Raw genomic sequence first — 19,471 nt, 5'->3', positions numbered from 1 at the left:
GTCTCCTATTTAAGGATGAAGCCAGCACCTGTTGAACATGCTTTTCTCTTTGAAAGCCTGAGGAAAATGGGACGTTCAAGACATTGTTCAGAAGAACAGCGTAGTTTGATTAAAAAGTTGATTGGAGAGGGGAAAACCTATACGCAGGTGCAAAAAATAATAGGCTGTTCATCTACAATGATCTCCAATGCTTTAAAATGGACAAAAAAAAAAAAAAAAAAACAGACGCATGGCAGAAAACGGAACACAACCATCAAAACGGATAGAAGAATAACCAGATTGGCAAAGGCTCACCCATTGATCAGCTCCAGGATGATCAAAGACAGTCTGGAGTTACCTGTAAGTGCTGTGACAGTTAGAAGACGCCTGTGTGAAGCTAATTTATTTGCAAGAATCCCCCGCAAAGTCCCTCTGTTAAATAAAAGACGTGCAGAAGAGGTTACAATTTGCCAAAGAACACATCAACTGGCCTAAAGAGAAATGGAGGAATATTTTGTGGACTGATGAGAGTAAAATTGTTCTTTTTGGGTCCAAGGGCCGCAGACAGTTTGTGAGACGACCCCCAAACTCTGAATTCAAGCCACAGTTCACAGTGAAGACAGTGAAGCATGGTGGTGCAAGCATCATGATATGGGCATGTTTCTCCTACTATGGTGTTGGGCCTATATATCGCATACCAGGTATCATGGATCAGTTTGGATATATCAAAATACTTGAAGACGTGCCTTATGCTGAAGAGGACATGCCCTTGAAATGGGTGTTTCAACAAGACAATGACCCCAAGCACACTAGTAAACAAGCAAAATCTTGGTTCCAAACCAACAAAATTAATGCCTCGCAGATGTGAAGAAATCATGAAAAACTGTGGTTATACAACTAAATAGTAGTTTAGTGATTCACAGGATTGCTAAAAAAGCAGTTTGAACATAATAGTTTTGAGTTTCTAGCGTCAACAGCAGATGCTACTATTATTGTGAACACCCCCTTTTCTACTTTTTTTTTTTACTAATAGCCCAATTTCATAGAACTCCCAAGGCGCTGCCAAATGGCACTCCCTGGATTTACATCTCAACGACCCCCTTTCATGAGCTAATACACAGTAGCACCTTATTCAGCTTGCACATTTGTCCTCTTTGTGTCAGCAAAATAAAAAATAGTTTCAGTTGCATTTGTAAGAAGTAACTCTAAAGACAGAACCCAAGTACATAAGAAAAAACAGATGTTTAGTTATAAAGAATAAAATAAACTTTTCAACTTTATCAGATTCTTTGACCATAAAGACATACCCATAGCTTTAGGAATATTTGTACCACTATTACTTCAATAGTTATTGTGCTAATGTTTTGTTATTTCTATATTCTTATTATTTCTATTGTTACCAGGTGACATTTGACCTAGTTTGTTTGAACGCACCTGGCACTGCCACATCTCCTTTCTGTGAACTTGTTACAAAAAACACAACACTTAGTAGAAGAAATTTAGATTCAAGATTCAAAGCTTTATTGTCATATGCACAGTACTTTGCTGCCCACACTGGATGTCCAAAATATCTTATATGCTCTGTGCTATAAAGCTTAGCCATCTCTGCGTCTCTCAGTCAACAGAGTGAGTATGTGTTGTGAGCTGGCTTTCCAGCACTTGCACATTCTGATCTAATGGCCCCCATGTACATAACAAAATGTGGCCTAATGAGATGTAAAGTAGATAGAGGAGTAGTGTAAAAATGCTGGTAATCCCAGTGTTAAGAGTGTGCATATCATGAATGCTTGGTCTTGTTGGATTTGTGGGAATCTACTGAATCTACTAATGTAACAATAAGAAATATACTCAAAACCTGGATTAATCTTTTAGTCACATAGCACTACTATTGTTCTGAACACTACTGTACATCTGCCAAGGCAAAAGAGGATCTACAGACATATTCATTCATGCGTCAGTCATGAAAATCTCCGGCATTTATTGTGAAAAAAGAGTCAGGAAATGTGTAAATGTGTGTTGCTTGATGTGGACTTCATAGTGTAGGTCTTGATTTGATACTTTTCTGTCAAGAATTTCCTCAGCTTTAAAGGATGGCAGAAGTTCATTTTCATAGTCTGTTTTTGCGCCCCTCGCTAGTTCCCACTAGCAATCTTACATTTTATTTTTTACCAGTTTCTCACACTTTCTTCACCATAAGTACTGGTGGCCGTGTTCTGTTCACATCCCAGCTCTGCCATTGAAATCGCGAACACAGCTGTCCATCATCACCCGCTGTCGCTTTCTCTTCAACTCTTTGTGGTCACACTTCTCCAAAATCAGATGAAGAGGTAGGAATTCTCCCTACCGTATATACGTAGGGGAATTGTACCACCATATTTGCTTTTGCCTAGGTATTCCTGGCTCCACCTCCTTTGTAATCTGCGGTGTATTCAGAAAATAAACATCAAATATGTGTAAATAAGACTGGATAACCACAAAGAAAGTAGTAATAAATACATACCCTGAAAAACAGCCACATCCCGCTGATTTTACTTCTGCCGCAAAATATCGTTTTGCCGTCTTTGCTCCGGTTTTACACAGCTTCATATTTAAACAAAGTCATTACCTCCCTCAATATTTCCAAGTTTGTCATGTTTGTGATGCTGGTTTCTTTCATTTGTCGGCTAACACGATGGTCTGGTAGCCGTTTCAAGACCCGTGTTCTTTTGACATCACAGCTTTGCCGTTGAGATCACGAACGCAGCCATCACCATCCTCCATCGTCCTCCATCATCACCCGCTGTCGCTTTCTCTCCAACTCTTTGTGGTCACACTTCTCCAAAATCAGATAACTTGTGCGGCTTTCTCCACGAGACTCGCCGGCTCCCAGTTTAGTTTTCCACTACGGGGAACACCCCTTACTGCGAGAAAGGTTTTTCAGCAGTGGAGCCATCATATTCCTTTCTCTTTCAAGACAACAGACTTAGAGATAATGCATGTGAAAATAAACAAACTAAAAAAATTACAAAACTAGAAGCACTCAGAGAGTGCAAACCTCAGCCAAGGCCATGGGGTCACTGATGCCATGACATCTACATGTGTCTTTAAATTTATTAAAATTCATTGATTTGGTCGATTACATTACAATTCAGACTTTATTTCGAGCGAAAAACCAAGCCTTACGGAGACATGTCCAGAGTCTGTTCCGATTGAGGGAATCCAGATATAGTTTAAGAGGTTGTGCAGTTTTTATGAAACCACCAGTAAGAACAAATGTAAAGGGTTTTTGTGTGTCTGTGGTTGGGGTGAGGAAATGGAACAAATGTTCAACAGAGGTTAGAATTAGTAGTACCTTAGTAAGATTTAAGAAACTACTCAAAAAGAACATCATGTCTAAGTATCATAAAGAAGCAAATATAATTTGATTTATATGGAATGTTCAATTTATAAGTGGGACTTATTGTATATTTGAATGTGTGGGTATGTATATGCGTATGTAGATATATAGATATGGGTAGGTGTATATGTATATGTATAGAAGTGACTGTGTATATGTATGTATATATTTATGTTTGTAAAGTATATACGTATGTATATAGGTATATATGGCACAGCCCAAGCAGAGGGTCGCCCCCAAGAGCCTGGTCTGCTTGAGGTTTCTTCCTTATAGGGAGTTTTTCCTCACCACAGTTGCCTAGTGCTTGCTCTGGGGGTTGGTAAGGTTAGTCCTTACTGGCGTAAAGTGCCTTGATTCGACTTTCTTGTGATCTGGTACTATATAAATATAATTATAAGTGAATAGTATATTGATGTGTATGTCTGTGTGTCGACATGTAGTAGTGAATTTGTATTTATGTAAATATGACTGATTAGAATTGTTGGACTTGTACTAGCAGGGGTGGGCGCTAATAAGCTTTGCTTCAGCCCACACCCTTTCGGACTCACTAGTTTTGTCTGTGTTTGTTTGTGGAATTGTTCATTTTTTTCTATTTGAATATTTTGTGTGCCGAATAAAAAACTTTGTCACTTGTCACATGCCGTGGAATCATTGAACCTAAAAAAGTCTAACAATGATGTTTGCTCAGTAGTAAAAAAAAAGTTTCATCTGCTGTGACTGGATAGCATGTATCCTTAGCGCTTGGCATCACAGTTTATTGCAACTTGCACCTTTCCCAGAAGCTACTGTCATCTGAGCACTGATATTGATATTGCATGTGCTTATAGACAAAAACAAATAAGAGACAAAATTCAATGTATTATTCAACTAAACTGCAAATATATGATTTTTTTAACATTTATGAAACACTTCTCTAAACAAGGTCATAGGGTCACTGACCCTAAAGAGATTCCCTCCTTGGCACAGTGATCTATTCAACAATTCAATGTTACAACCAAAACTATGATACATACACTTTTCTTTCCTTTATATTTGACATCCTTGACCATGAAAACATACCACTAGAACTTGCAATCACTTTTATGTCTTTATTAGTTCAAAAGTTATTGTATAAAAATGATTTTTCCGTAATGGCGGTTTTCTTCTGGCTCTAGCTCCATAACATTTGAAGCTACATCAAATCTGATGACACCTTACTGAATCAGTACAGATTCAGCTACAATTTGGTGTTAGTTGTGCATCTCTAGCTTCATTTGTCACCTCACACTGACACATTTTCTATTTTCCCTATATTTTTGCATATTCTGGATCACCAGATCCAGAATCTGGATCCGATCATCACCAAACTTTGTTGTTTGATAGAACATTTCACTATGTTACACTCTACTTTTTTTCAAGCCTTTCTGCCTTGTTTTTGTGTAGTTAGAAACTAGAATGTCAAAATTCCCCCTATCCTGCAATGGTGAAGAATCCTTTAAAAAATTCCTGGATCCGGATCGTGATCCGGATCACCACTAAAATTTAATCACTTGTTCCTCTTCTCATTTCCAATCACTCCACAAAATTTAATCAAAATCCGTTCAAAACGTTTTGAGTTATCCTGCTGAAAAACAGACAAACAAACGCGACTGAAAATATAACCTCCTTGGCGGAGGTAATGAAGCACACAGCCAGGTGCTGCTAAGAGAAAATCCACACGTATTCTGGTTCAAATTTTTCTATATGTGGTAGGAAGAATCGGCCATGAACTATGATGTGCAAGCTAAAAGTTACAGGTGTTCTCATATTTATTTCTGCTCTAGGCTGTTAAATCTGTCCATGTAAATGTCCAAAGCTTATCATTATTCATTGTCAACCTAAATTTTAATTTATATACGCTATCATGATTGTTGTCATATGACATCATCTTTTTTTAGACAGACACGGTGCACAATAAAACATCAACCTTAAATAAAACAAAAAGTGATGCACTGCACCATTGTCATTCTGTCCAGTTTAGCTCATCATCTAACGACAATATTTTGCTTTATAGACAGTGTGCATATGCAGGTCTTTACTTTTTGAAATTGAAAAGACATTTATTACTGTATATGTATGTAAAGACAAAACTTACGTGGCTTTTCTTCAGTGGCTGAGCTCAACTCGAGCCGTTGAGATGAGCTCAGCCACTGAAGAAAAGTAGAAACCACACGTTTTGGCTTTAGATTAAAAAAATACAGCAATGTGTCTTTTCAATTTAAAGAAAGTAAAGGCTTGCATACATGGGTGATTCTTTAACTACGGGCACTATTGGCCTTGTAAATGTAATTTCCACCACACCATTGCCTTACAATATAAAGCGCCTTGGGGCAACTGTTTGTTGTGATTTGGCGCTATATACATGTGCTCTGATGTTACTGTTTATCTCCATAGAAACTACCCGCACAATCTTTCATACAAACTTTTTAAAGGGACATTATTGTTGTGGTGGAAATTACGGCAATAGTGTGGGACAACTACATTTCGTTTAAAAAAATCACAACAGTTGTATGACATGGAATACCCCAATTATGTTTTGATTATTTTACTGATATTTTATTCAAAGATATTTTAAAACATTAGAAAAAACGTTTGTTTACTATTCATTTTTATCATTGAAGATCATAAGTCTGGGTGTGGGACAAGCACAAAACGGCAATATTTGCATATAATGATGCTGAAAAAAGGTGAAAAAGTCATCACAGACTACTAGAACAAATTTCTTAACACACTTTCATTGTAAAGATAACTATAAAAGTGTGAAATTTCCCCTTTTTTCTTTTTTTTTTCATAAAATATGATCAAGGGACATAAAAGTGCCCATAGTCTAAGAATCACCCACACACGCTGTCTTTAAAGCAGAATATTGTCGTTAGATGACGGGGAGCTTATTGCAATGGCAAGATGCGCATGAACAGTTGCGCAGTAAAGAGAGGTAGAAAACTTTACGGGGGCAGGTAATAAAGTCCGGGGTAGAGAGTTGTGCGGTGGAGATCTTCTTGACGGGACACCAGCCCAGTATCTCCAGCGGCTCTCTACTTCAGCTAGCTTGGCTAATTAGCATGTAGCTGGCTCAAAAACCGAGTCTGTTGAGTGTCTGGCAGCAAATGATAATAGTGCAGCAGATAACTGAAACAATCATGCAAATGGTGATACAAGCACCAAAGTTGGCACAAATACTCCTTAGACATTACTCCTTTGACAAAACCGACTAGCCACTTGAATTTTCAATAGGCGGCCAGGTAGGGGTCAATTGAAGAATTACACAGGGGTCAAAATTAAAAATGCTCAAATCATTTTGAAAACTGCACCACATTATTTGTCTGATCATAAAGATTCCAAAAAGGTATAGTTTGGACTGTCTATGACTGAATGATCAGGAGTTATGAGGTAAAAACAGCAAAAATGGTGACAAAGGTCAGTGTCACTTTGTACAGGGGTCAAAAGTTAAAGTTGCTCCAATTTTGGTTAAAAAAAATGATGCAAATTATTAGTTAACGGGGTTTTAAAAATGCATAGTTGGGACCATGTGTCATGCTTAGTTATCATGTTACAGAGTGACATATGTCACATGTCATAGAATCCAATGGATGTTGACCTTTTTTGACCTTTACTTTGGAGACCAAACATTCAACACAATCAGAACTATTCCATTTATTAATCCTATTAGCTCAACAAATAATTTGCATCACTTTTTATCAAAATTGAAGGAACTTTAACTTTTGACCCCTGTACAAACTGAAACTGACCTTTGTCACTATTTTTGCTGTTTTTACCCCATAACTCCTGAACATTCAGTCATAGATAGTCCAAACTATACCTTTTTGGAATTTTTACGATCAGACAAATAATGTGGTGTAATTTTCAAAATGATTTGAGCATTTTTAGTTTTGACCCCTGTGTAATTCTTCAACTGACCCCTACCTGGCCACCTATTGAAAATTCAAGTGGTCAGTCGATTTTGTAAAAAGAGCAATGTCTGAGGAGTATTTGTGCAAACGTTGGTACTTGTATCACCATTTGCACAATTTTGCTCTAAATATGCTCTTAGCTGCTGCACTATAATGTGTATTTAATAGCATGTTGATGATCAGGCACACGCGCTGTAGCGTGCATCTGCTACAGCTTCCATTCAAATCCTTCAGTACAACAATTAGATGAACAACCTACAGTTCTTAAAAAAACTAAATAAAAACTATTGCCTTCAGCTGAAAATTGCTACTATATGGCGTGTGGTGTCTGAGGTTTGTATGAGGTGTGAATAAGAAGAAACCACAGCTGGAGACCATCACTTACATCAAACAGAAGAGTTTTCTGCTGTTTGCTTCATCGACTGTGAAAACGCAGCTGAAAGCAGCAGGGAGGAAATGAGGCTGCGCTCTGGGAGACATCCCAACAAGAGCAAAAGCACTCTGTAAATCACATAAATGCACAAATTCCTCACAAAGTCACGTTTATATACAAGTAAGTAAAAAGTAAGACACTGAATGTTCAGGGTTAATGTTGGGGATAGTAAAAAAAAAAAAAAAACAGGAGACCGAGCAGCTGAATCCAGCAGGAAGCTTTCATCCACTTTATGACATCAATGGAAGAAGCAAGGAGGACTTTTGAAGCCTTTATAGAATGCATGTGTCATTTTATGTTTGTTTTTTTATTTTATACGGTGCTAAATCACAACAAACGTCCCCCCCAAGGCCCTAACAGAAGTAACGATTAAACCTCACCCAGCCCACAAGCAAGCACACTGGTGTCAATGGTACGGAACAACTTTTTTTATTATAGGAAGAAACCTCCAGCAGATCAGACACAGCGGGGCCCCAGTAACAAATCAAAAAACGAAGCAAAATTCTCACATCTAGAGGTGTAGTGGACTATAGCAGGTGCGCGACCCCGTGGTCGGCGTACATATGGACTACGGATTAATAGGGGCAGTGCAGTCTCATTTGAGGGAGGGCGCTAACGGGGTAAAATATGACACATATGACATAATTTCTCTAGTTCCAGGGAAAAGAATGCAGCATTTTCTCTGAGTTTTTGAGCAAATTACACACAAAGTGAAAATGCAAAGAAAAACTGACGATGCGGTGGAAAAGTAATAGTGTTGAAATTTGTTTATGACCCAGAGCACAAACATGTTGAGGTGGTTTTGAAAGCGAGCAAACGCTGGTAAGCTGTGTAGGCTAACACTTACCGACACGACCGCTCCCATTTCCTCATCTTCCCTTCTCTGAAAAAAAAAAGGGAAAAAAAAAACACTTTTCGCGACTGCTTCAGTGATTGCAGTCAAAAATAAAACAGTAAACCATTTTTCCGTATGAAGTTATGCTGTGTATATATTGCACAACAGGAGCGGCGGTCCCCATAAGTGGTCAAATCCCACAATATCACGCAGGGTTCAAACAAGACTGTGATACCCTATTGAAAAGTTTAAATAATAGCGTGAAATTTCACTTGATTGTCATGGTGACTTGTTTTAAAGTAATAGTTGGGCAAATCACGTTGCAAAGTTGCAGGGAAATCAAAGCAGTACTAGTATAGTTTTCACCTTAAAGTGCTCAGAGTTAGAGGTGGGCGATACCGGGAATTTTGGTATTGATCCGATACCAAGTATACAGGCCCAGTATCGCCGATATCGATACCGATACTGATACTTTTTCATATTTAAGCTTCATAGATCCAAAGGATCCAAAAGACCTAGGATAGAATTTCACCAAACATTGTACGTGGCTTAAAACAAAATCTCCTGAGGTAGAGGGCTGACAAACCACAATACAAGGGTGCGCTGCTCCGTGTTGTGTGACACAGTGCAGCGCTGCTCTTACAGACATAGAGTTTGATGAATCTGCGTGCGCAGCAGTCAGTGCGTGCGGGAGAGAAAAAAATCTTGAGTATTGATCTTGTTACACGAGGATCGTTCAATATCAATACCGGCGGTGGTATCGATATTATCGATATTAGGATCGATCCGCCCACCTCTACTCAGAGTGCCTGCACACATTATTAAATAAGGCAGAGTGCTCTATTTTTGGAATCTAGACGCCAGCCTTCAAATGAATGCAAAATTGGTGACCAGTGGATGGTCACATTAAGCACTGGCCTGATGAAATACGAAGTAAGGTGAGGTTATTTCAAACAGTCTACATGAAACTACATACAGCGTGAACACAACAATCTAGAACAGTGAATTTGGACAGGTGTCACTGCTTCCTTACAGACTGACTCACCTACTTTCACCTTACTTACTGAATATAAGGAGTCAGATTATAACGACATTTTGCACCCTGAATAATTCATGACTATCTTTACTGTGCAAAAACTTTCCCATGGGATGAAGAACAGCATTTAGGAGGGATTATCTATGGAGCAGTCATGTTGAGTATTTCAATAAATTAGAAGGGATTGCAGATGCTATGAAAAAGCAACAGTATCATGTTGAGCACTCACTCTGATTTCATGCTACTTTCCTTTTTGCCTCGAGAGGGACAGAATGATTATCTAATGTGGCTCTGCTGTCATCCAACTCAAATTCATGCAGTAAAACACGACCGTAAAGAGGTTTTCATCTCAGTGTAGGACATCCCACAAATTCATCTGATACTGCAGTAAAATGCATTGGTTTAAAATGTATCAGCTGGAACAAGTGCTTTCATGTTTCTATCAGTATCTTCAGAGACTGACTTTACATTACGCGGGTCTCACAAAAAACACTTTAAGCTTCAACAAACAAAACTCTCCTCAGCTGTGAACCATAACCGAGTCTTCTGATTGAACGTACCCAACTACTACACCAGTAAACACATTTTCAAACGTTTTACTTCAAATAAAATAAGACATACGTAAACCACTTTATATTTGCTTTACCACTGTTTTTTGCCTGAAGAACACATGCGTCAATGTGCATAGAAAAAGCATCTGTAAATGTGAGGAGCTGATGCATTCTGTCTGCCAGCATCTAAGATGACTAATACATTTGGTTGGGCAAACCAAAAAAAAAAAAAAAAACTTTTTTTTGACCAATATACTAGCAAATTTAGCATTTTCTCATAAATATAGTGCTTTTTTTCCACTTGGAAACACATATGAAAAAATCGGGTCGTCTTATATTATGGGTCAAGACTTTTATATGTTAATACATCTGCAACAATAAGTGGCCCCAAGCCAAATACGAGATCTGTGATATAAAAAGCAGTCCTTTTTATTTTTTTCAAAAAATAAATGAATTGGATTCATATGTTTTTACGTCAGACAAGCTTGAACCCTCGTGCGCATGCGTGAGTTTTGTCATGCCTGTCGGTGACGTCATTCGCCTGTGGGCAGGCTTTGAGTGAGGTGTGGACTCCCCCTCCCGTCGGAATCTCTTTGTCTGAGAAGCTGCAGGGAGACGGGGCGCGTTGCTTTATCAAATTTTTTCAGGACCGGTGAGGGATATCCGTGTGGACACTATTCGAGAAATTCAGCTGGTTTTCGGTGTAAAGTTTAACGGCTGATGAGAGATTGTGGAGTTTTTTTCGCTTTAAGGACAGCCCACAAAGCGGATCGGCGCGGTCGGAGGTGGCGTCCGTCTGGCTGTTTCGAGCTGAAAACATCCTAATTTAAAGCTCTGTTCACCCAGGACGTCGTCAGAGAACAGAGACGTTTCAGAAGAAGCCGGCATCAGGAGTTTACCCGGACATTCCACTGTTAAAGGAGATTTTGTAATGAAAGAACGTGCGGACGAATTTGCCGAGTCGGATCCGTGACGACGTGGCAAATCCGTCTGCGAAGCGACATGAAAAACACCTCCGTGTTGAAAACCATTTGTAAAATTCAGGCGGCTTTTGATGGCTTTCAACAAGTGAGTATCTGAGAAATTGTTTAACAGCTTGGGCATGTTCCAACTTGTCCGTTAAGGTTTCCAACGGAGGTGTTTTTCCTGTGGCGACCCCCCGCGGTCGGGTCCGGCCCGACATGCGAATCTGCCCGCACGTTCTTTCATTACAAAATCTCCTTTAACAGTGGAATGTCTGGATAAACTGATCCCGAATTCTTCTGAAAGTTCTCTGTTATCTCACGACGTCTTGGGTCCACAGAGCCTGAAATTAGGAAGTTTTCAGCTTGAAACAGCGAGACAACGCCGCCTCGAAGCGCAGATCGCCATCAGGCGCCGTGGGCCGTCCTTACGGTGACAGTAAAACTCCAAAATCTCTCATCAGCCGTTAAAATTTTCACCGAAAACCAGTTGAATTTATCGAATGGTGTCCACTCAGTTGTGCCTTACAGGTTTTGAAAAAATTTTTATCAAACAAAGCAGCAGCCTCTGAGCCATTCCTAAACAATGAAAAAATCGATGAGAGGGTGGGCCACTCCTCACTCAAAGACTGCCCACAGGCGAATGACGTACCCGACAGGCGTGAAAAAACTCTTGCATGCCCACAAGGGTTCAAGCATGTCTGATGTAATCACACGTGATTCAAATCCATATAGTTTTTGAAAAAAATAATAAGGTCCGTTACTTTTCTCACAGACCTCGTATACCTATGAAACAAGTGTGTTTCCCCAGGCTGAAGTGACCCAGCCCTTTGCTGGCAGTACCAGGGGGCTTCATGACAGAGAGACTTGAGGTCTGCTGCCACTTTTACTCGCACTTTGTTGGAGTTGAAACGACACACAGTGTGAGAGGTGTTCACTCTGAAGTCAGCAGCTCAAAAGCTGGATTACTTCATCAGCAAATGAGGAAACGTTATGATGCAAATTTTAAGCTCATGGGGATAAATGCAATCAAATCATCAAACAATTCTCAAGCAGCCAAGAAATATAGTGTGATGGACTGTAATGTAAAAAAAAAAAATCTTAAAAATGTGCTTCCAAGAGTGACAGGAAATGAATGAAGCCCATAACCATAGCTGCCACCCAGCTAAAATGTAAAAATGTTCTCTAAGGAAACATGTCTTATTTAAAAGATGTAAAATGCAACAGCCTACCTTATTCTATTCATTTGTGATTTTATTTGCTTTATTTTTAAATGAAAGCATTTCTCTGCATCAAAAAAAAAACAATACAGTAACATGATGATAAATTACAAGAATGGGTTATATCAAGAACATGGTGTGTGAGTTTTGAGGCCATTCTTGTGATCAGGAGCCCCAAATCCATAAAATACACACAAAAAGTGCACAACTGTCTGGTAGTATCATCGAGTTCACTCCAAACATATTCAGTGGACCATTTTGTGCCTGAGTATTTGTAACCCTTGCGCTGTGTGAGTTTATAAATTTTATTTTGTTTTTTTATTTATCTTTGATGTCTTTTTAGTAGAATGCAATGGGCCCCAAACCTGGGGTCTAAAGTTGCACCCTAGGCTCTATAGTTATCCTAACCAGATCTGGCATTGTATCCGAGGGCTCTCTTCAAGATGGTGATCGTTCCCTTAATTGCAGACAACTGCACCTCATGTGCACTTGGGTGACCGGGGATTGGCTCAAGGTATTTCTTCAGGTTCTTCTTCATCAGGCCTGTTGCTCCCACCACAACTGGGATGATATTGATGTCTTTCAATGACCATGTTGTTCGTAGGTCATTTTTCAGGTCTTGGTATTTCGAGATCTTTCCCCTTTCAGCTCGATTCAGGCCGTAGTCATTGGGGACTGTCACATCAATGATTTTGGCTGTTTTCTCTTGCTTGTTCCAGATGACAATATTAGGTTTGATTGCACCTCCTTCAGTGTGTCTTCCTGCTGGGATCTCTTTGTCGTAGAAGACCGTTACTTTTCCGTTGGATGAGACTGGCGCTGGCTCGTGCTCCCAGACATGTTCTTTGACTTCCATCTCCAGTTCCTTGCAGACCTTCCAGTGGAGATATTGACAGATCTTGTTGTGTATGGATGCCCATCTGCCATGACGATCTGGCATGCTGAAGTTAGATGGATTACACTCTCAACAGCTGTATGACAGAATCGGCATTTATCATTCTGTGAGATCCCTGCCATTTTTTTGAAGCCATTTGTTAGAAGTCCCTGATCTTGTGCTCCAATCAGAAAGTTTTCCATTTTTTAGCCACTGCATTGATCCAACTTTGTCGATGTATTCCTTTTCGAGTTCTTCTTGGAAACGTTCAGCTCTTTTGTGCTGTTTCCATCTTTCCACTCGATGTTTTCCTTCTCTTTTGGTGTATTGGTCTCTGGTCTGTCTTGCAAGTTTTGTTTTGGGTGTGTGTGTGTGTGTGTGTGTGTGTGTGTGTGTGTGTGTGTGTGTGTGTGTGTGTGTGTGTGTGTGTGTGTGTGTGTGTGTGTGTGTGTGTGTGTGTGTGTGTTGAGGTGGGCGGGGGGGTATTGACTCCTGGCGTTAGTAATGATACACCAACTAAAACGATAACCACAGAATTGTTTTAATGACTGCATACATGCTAATGGATACACGGACGTGTGGGTTTTCCCAGAATTTTTCTGTCATCCTGTTAATCACTGTGGATTTAAAACAGGCTTAGCGCCGTAGGCTTCAAGTCTACTTTCAAACGGAGGTGAGCTGATGTAACCGGCTCACGATGAGCTCATAATCCACGACAGACAATCCAAACAAGACAGAGGCCTTGAAGTTTGTCTCTTTTCTTCTGAAAATCCTCTTTCCTGCTGATTTATTTGATATGTATTTGCTGTGATTAGAGAGGGGATTGGTTCGGGGAGGAGGATGGACTCTGAGGCTGGTTCATCAAAAAAAAAAATAAAAAAAAATTAAAGAGAGGCTTAAACCAGGATGAAAATTATCCACTGTGATTTCTGCAGAGCTCGAAGGCCAATCATCCTGAGAGGTCAATGAACAGAGTGAGAGAAACGGGATTAAAAATATGATGCAATTTAAAAAAGAGAAAAGGATGCCATGATGACATCAGACTGTTGCTGAAGCAGTTATTAGAATCACGCTTTGTCTAAATGCAAGTCATTTATTAAAGAAAAATGACAAATGCTCTGTACTCGTGTCAAATGTGAAGATTTCATGTTTTTCTTTCCTTAATCTCTGAATTATTCCCTTTGGACTGTGGCTGATTAGTCAGACTGCTGGGTGCACAGTGTGCGCCTTTATTACAATTTATTAGCCAGAACCAGTAAATATTACCGTGTCTCTGGCTGCACAACAGGCTCGAATCCTAATCTGAGCTGACTGATGAGGATGGTACACCAATACTACAAAGGTACTGCTGCCAAGGAGGTATATCATCAGATGGTGTTTAATCAGTGAAATCTGTTACAAATATGAAGTTAACTTTCAAAGAAATCATATGACCTCTAGTATAGGACACATCAGTCTATGAATACTACAGACTGTGACCTTAATCCAAATTAGATCTGAAACAACTAATCAAGTTAATCGATTAAAATCGATTATTAAGATAGTTGTCAACTAATTTAGTCATCGATTAGTTGCTAAATAACTTTGTTTTACCACAAATGTTTCATTTCTTCCATATAATCAACCGAGCTTTGCTTTGAATCTTGAAACAATGAAGGAGTGCTTCGAGCTGCTGCTTCGTTGGTTTCATTTGTTTGATTTCGCTTTATCTTAATTTTTCCCCACTAAAACCCCAAAGAGCATATGTCTGTGAGGAACATTTACCTTTTTTATGTTAAACTGACCTGTTATGGTCTTCTGACAAACTTGATAGATGTATTTTATGCTAACGCCAATGCTAACATGTTAGTATGTCTATGGCGTTTTCAGTGTTAAAGTTAGCATTAAGCTGCTGGCATTTCAGCATGTTTGTGCATTTGTTTTCTGTATAATAATTAATGGCTCAGCGTTTGTTGTCGTAAAAGAGCCAAATGTATTACAAATTATATTTTTTAATTTATTTTTATTTACATAATAATAATAGCAACAATAATAATAGTAATAATAACTAATAATGCTACAATACATTTTTAGAGAAAGAGACATGAGTCACATGTGTCATTGTGAAATGACCACATCGTTTACAAGTTATACAGAGAATGTTGCGCATATAATGAGTCAGGCTACAGTTTTTGATTTAGGTTTTATGGTTAATTGGTTATGCTAACTGCTCGTTTGCAGCAACAAAAATACCTCTTTTTTTCCACCATATATTTTATAACATTTATATGTTTCAATGTTGTTTTATGGCAACTCAGCACTTTGATAAAGAAATGTCATTTGAAATAATTATTTTTGTTCTTTATCATAAGCTGTTTTATTCTTTATTATTTTATATTTCAACAGCCAAGGGACATTTGACGATTTGTTGATTTTCAAGTATTTTAAGTTTTCAAAAATGTTCTGTTGTTAAATAAAGTGATGGAAGGAGAGAAAAATTGTTTCCCTGGGACATTTTTAAAAAATTCCCAGCTAATCTGATTAATCGATTAATCGTGTCGAAACCCCATCAGATTCATCAATGATCCAAATAATCGTTTGTTGCAGCCCTAATCCAAATATTCTCAAATTTAAATATAAAGCAATGCTAAAATACCTTTGGCTGTACGAGCATCGTCTTCTTTATAATTTGCAGTTGTTTAATTGGTATCGCAGTGCAAAGTATATTTTATATATAGTTATACATTTATTGTTATTTACATTAAGTATTAAGACCCTACTGTCTTACTTACAATTTGTACATGTAAGAGTGTTCCATGATGCATAATACAAAATGGCTGATGCACATCCAAAATGTCCTTGGAACTATCTGATCTTAACCTAACTGCTGTTCAAAATGGCTGACGCCCAAAATATCCTTGTATTTGGTAAAACTATCTGATCTTTTTACAATTGTTTAATTGATAAAACCAATCAGCATGATGGAACACTGGTTTATCACGTGAAACGACACTACATACATAAACACATACAATAAGATTTTTACATAACCATGAACGCACCGCGAACAGAAGGCACCTATTTTCACTACACTTTGCAGCCATCTCACATAGACACTGATTCAAGCCAGGTTAAGGATTGCCCATATGGGGGTGGCTTAGGCTGAAGGAACAAAAGGTAGTGAAGGAGCAAAATCTGGGTTCTTTGTTCCAGGTGTTTGCATGCAACTGGCTCAAGATCCCAGCGCTGAGATAACTCTGTATCAGTGTAACAACTCTTTACAATACAACATCTAAACTTTAAAGTCCATTTCCTGTCCAATTCTTTATGGAGATCTCACCATGACAAAAGAACCTAACATACATGTTCAATTAAGCCCCTCTATCAATCAGTCAATCAATCATAAACAATATTATGAGCTTTAAACAAGAGGGGACGTTAGCTTTGAGTTTGCAAAACATTTCATGGATGTTAGCATGCATGCTAACATCCATGAAATGTTTTCTAAATCACTCCAGACGTGTTATCAGGTTACAAAAAATAGCATTTCCAGTTTTAGAAGTGTTTATTTCTCGCTAACATTTACATAATATAAGACAAAAAAGGTTATATTTAAACACAAACTAAGCAATTAGCAGCTAGATAGACCAGGAAGTGACTTCACCATGCTAACGTCAGCTAGATGTCTTGTAAATCACACCACAGGTGTCATCACAGGTTACAAAAACAGAGTTTCAAGTTTTAGAAGTGCTTATTTCTCTCTAGCTTTTACATAATAGATGATAAAGGTGTTATATTTAGCCAAAAACTAATCTAAGTTAGCAGCTAGCGACATCAGCCAGTGACATCACCTCACTAACGTCTGTGAGATCATACCATAAAAATAGGAACAGAATGCATCTTTTTAAGCTCTTAAAATACATCAAGGTTAGCCATCTTTGAACTTGTCCAAGGTCTGTGTCCCAAGAATGTTTCCCGTGAATTTGAAGACTCTGGTAGTAATAGGACTGGACATATGCTGAGCACAGACAGGGGGACAGACGGATGGATGCAAAGTCTTCGCAATACCAGATGGGCATATTTGATGGCCTCGGGTCAAAACGCAGCAGCTGACTTTGAAATCTGAAAATCTAAACCTTTAATCACAATTTTGGTTGACATATGAAACTAACAGGACTATTCCATCGGTTCCTTCCCGTTCGGGGCACATTTTGAAGCAACGTAATAAATTCTTGATCCATCTTTTGTCCATCTTTAACAAACTTGGTATACGTAGCAGTTACGGCCATCATCTGTACCAGATTTAAAATCAGCATCCAATTTTTGAACTGTTCAAAAGTTTCATCCCGATTCTCGATATCATTGATAGTACACGGTAACATCTGGATATTTGTAGTCTTAACGGCTTCATCATTCATGTTTGAACTTCTTTTAACGGGGTATTTGTAGTGACTACAGCTTGACACTTCATGGATCGTGCTCCATTGCGATAAAAATTTGAAGCTGAAGCAACGTTTGATGTGGCTCTCGCTGAGGGCGTAGCTCTTTTTTTTTTGTTTTGTTTTCAAGCAGGTTGCAAGATTATAAGCCAGTTAGGAGGCAAGGTGGATGAAGCCTTTTCTTACCCATTTTTGCACATTTTTGGATGCAAGTGATCGTAGTACAGCGGCTCACTGCGGAAAAGGGGTGTAAGTAAAGTATCTCCATAAACATATTTTATGTTAAACTAAGTCAGTCTTTTGTTGTGACTTTTCTGGACCCCAGAAAGCTGCTGCTGCAATGATGGACGAGGATCTAAATAAATCTCAAATCGGTGCAGAAAAGCTCATACCTCCCGCACGATGTTATATGATGTTAATATCAAAACCTAATTTCAGTGTCATTCTGCTATGTCAAACTGAAACTGTTTCACAGAAAACACAAACACTTTAATCCTCGTTCTTCAACAGTTTAACAGTAAGCGGTGTTAAAAAGTGACTTTTGGACAGATGGTCTCTCTGGCCTCCGTACTGCTGTTACTTCCCCCCCACAGATGAAGGTAACAGGCAGCAGATCTGTCAGGTTTTTCAACTAATTCTACATCTTTCTTTGTTTTCTCTGGCTCTAATGGACTCTTCTTGTCAGTGTTTGCATTTAAACAAGTGTTGCATGCGGCATCTGCTAAGCCAGTTGTAGGAATAACGAAGGTGTTTGGTGGTACGGTGGCCCCGGGGGACACTTGGCGCCCAGAGTGAGCTGTCACAGCGAGCGTTTTACTTAGAAAAAAAATAGCACTTAAACAACATCTGTGCCTCTGGCTTCAGGCTACACACTTAAATTGCAGCCAAATTGTGTGTTGACAAACTGCACGGTATTATTCCGGTTTTACTTTCTCGCAGACAGGATTTCTATATGTCATGCGGATTGTCAAATCACATTACAAAGCACCAGATAAGATTCTGAAAATGACTCAGGAGCTTGTGTTTAATCCAGCTTTGCCTGTTGCTGGTTCTGATACCTGCGGCCCAGATGGAAGAACCGGGTTGGTGTTTTTCGGGTGTTTTTACACCTAATAGCTTATTTGTTTGGTCCAGAAGAGGCGCTAAAATGTTACAGTGTTGCTTTGAAAGCTCAGTTTGGGTTCACCATAGAAGCAGAGAGATGGAATGCCAACTTCTAATCTCAGCAGCTGAGGTTGTGCCACCCATGCGCGAGAGGCATGTTAAGGGTCCCGAAGCAGTTTTTTTGGCCAAGACCTGAGTACAATTACTCTGTTCACACCTGTCCAATCAAACTACACCAAAAGGAGAACACACCATCGTCAACTTAAGGTGTTGTCAGACTATGCTGGATTGAGTAAACTGGTAAATGGACTGCATTTATATAGCACTTTTCCATCTCAGTCAGAAGTTCAAAGCACTTTACAATGATGGCTCACATTCACCCATTCTCACACACACACTGATGTCAGGGTGTTGCCATGCAAGGCGTTGACTACATACCTGGTTGTCTGGTGGGGTTTGAACCAAGGATCCTCTGGTCTTAAGCCCAATAATTAACCACTATACCATCACCTCCCCTGATTAGTAATGGATTTGAAATTATTTGTCCGGTGGCAAATATTGCTTAATCCTTCTGTCTCCAGTGGATCTGGGGCTCTGATGAATGGATGAAGTCACCGCATTCAGCAGAAGGACTTTCCCACACATATATGCATCTTGGGGGAAGCCGGATTTGAGTGGGATTCATTGAGATCTGAACGGAAATGTGGCTATAATCTGGCTAGCTTTGGGATCATGATGTCATACTTCATCTCTA

Source organism: Thalassophryne amazonica, chromosome 18, assembly GCF_902500255.1.
Source record: "Thalassophryne amazonica chromosome 18, fThaAma1.1, whole genome shotgun sequence".
In the NCBI taxonomy this organism is placed as follows: domain Eukaryota; kingdom Metazoa; phylum Chordata; class Actinopteri; order Batrachoidiformes; family Batrachoididae; genus Thalassophryne; species Thalassophryne amazonica.
This window is presented reverse-complemented; position numbering follows the sequence as displayed.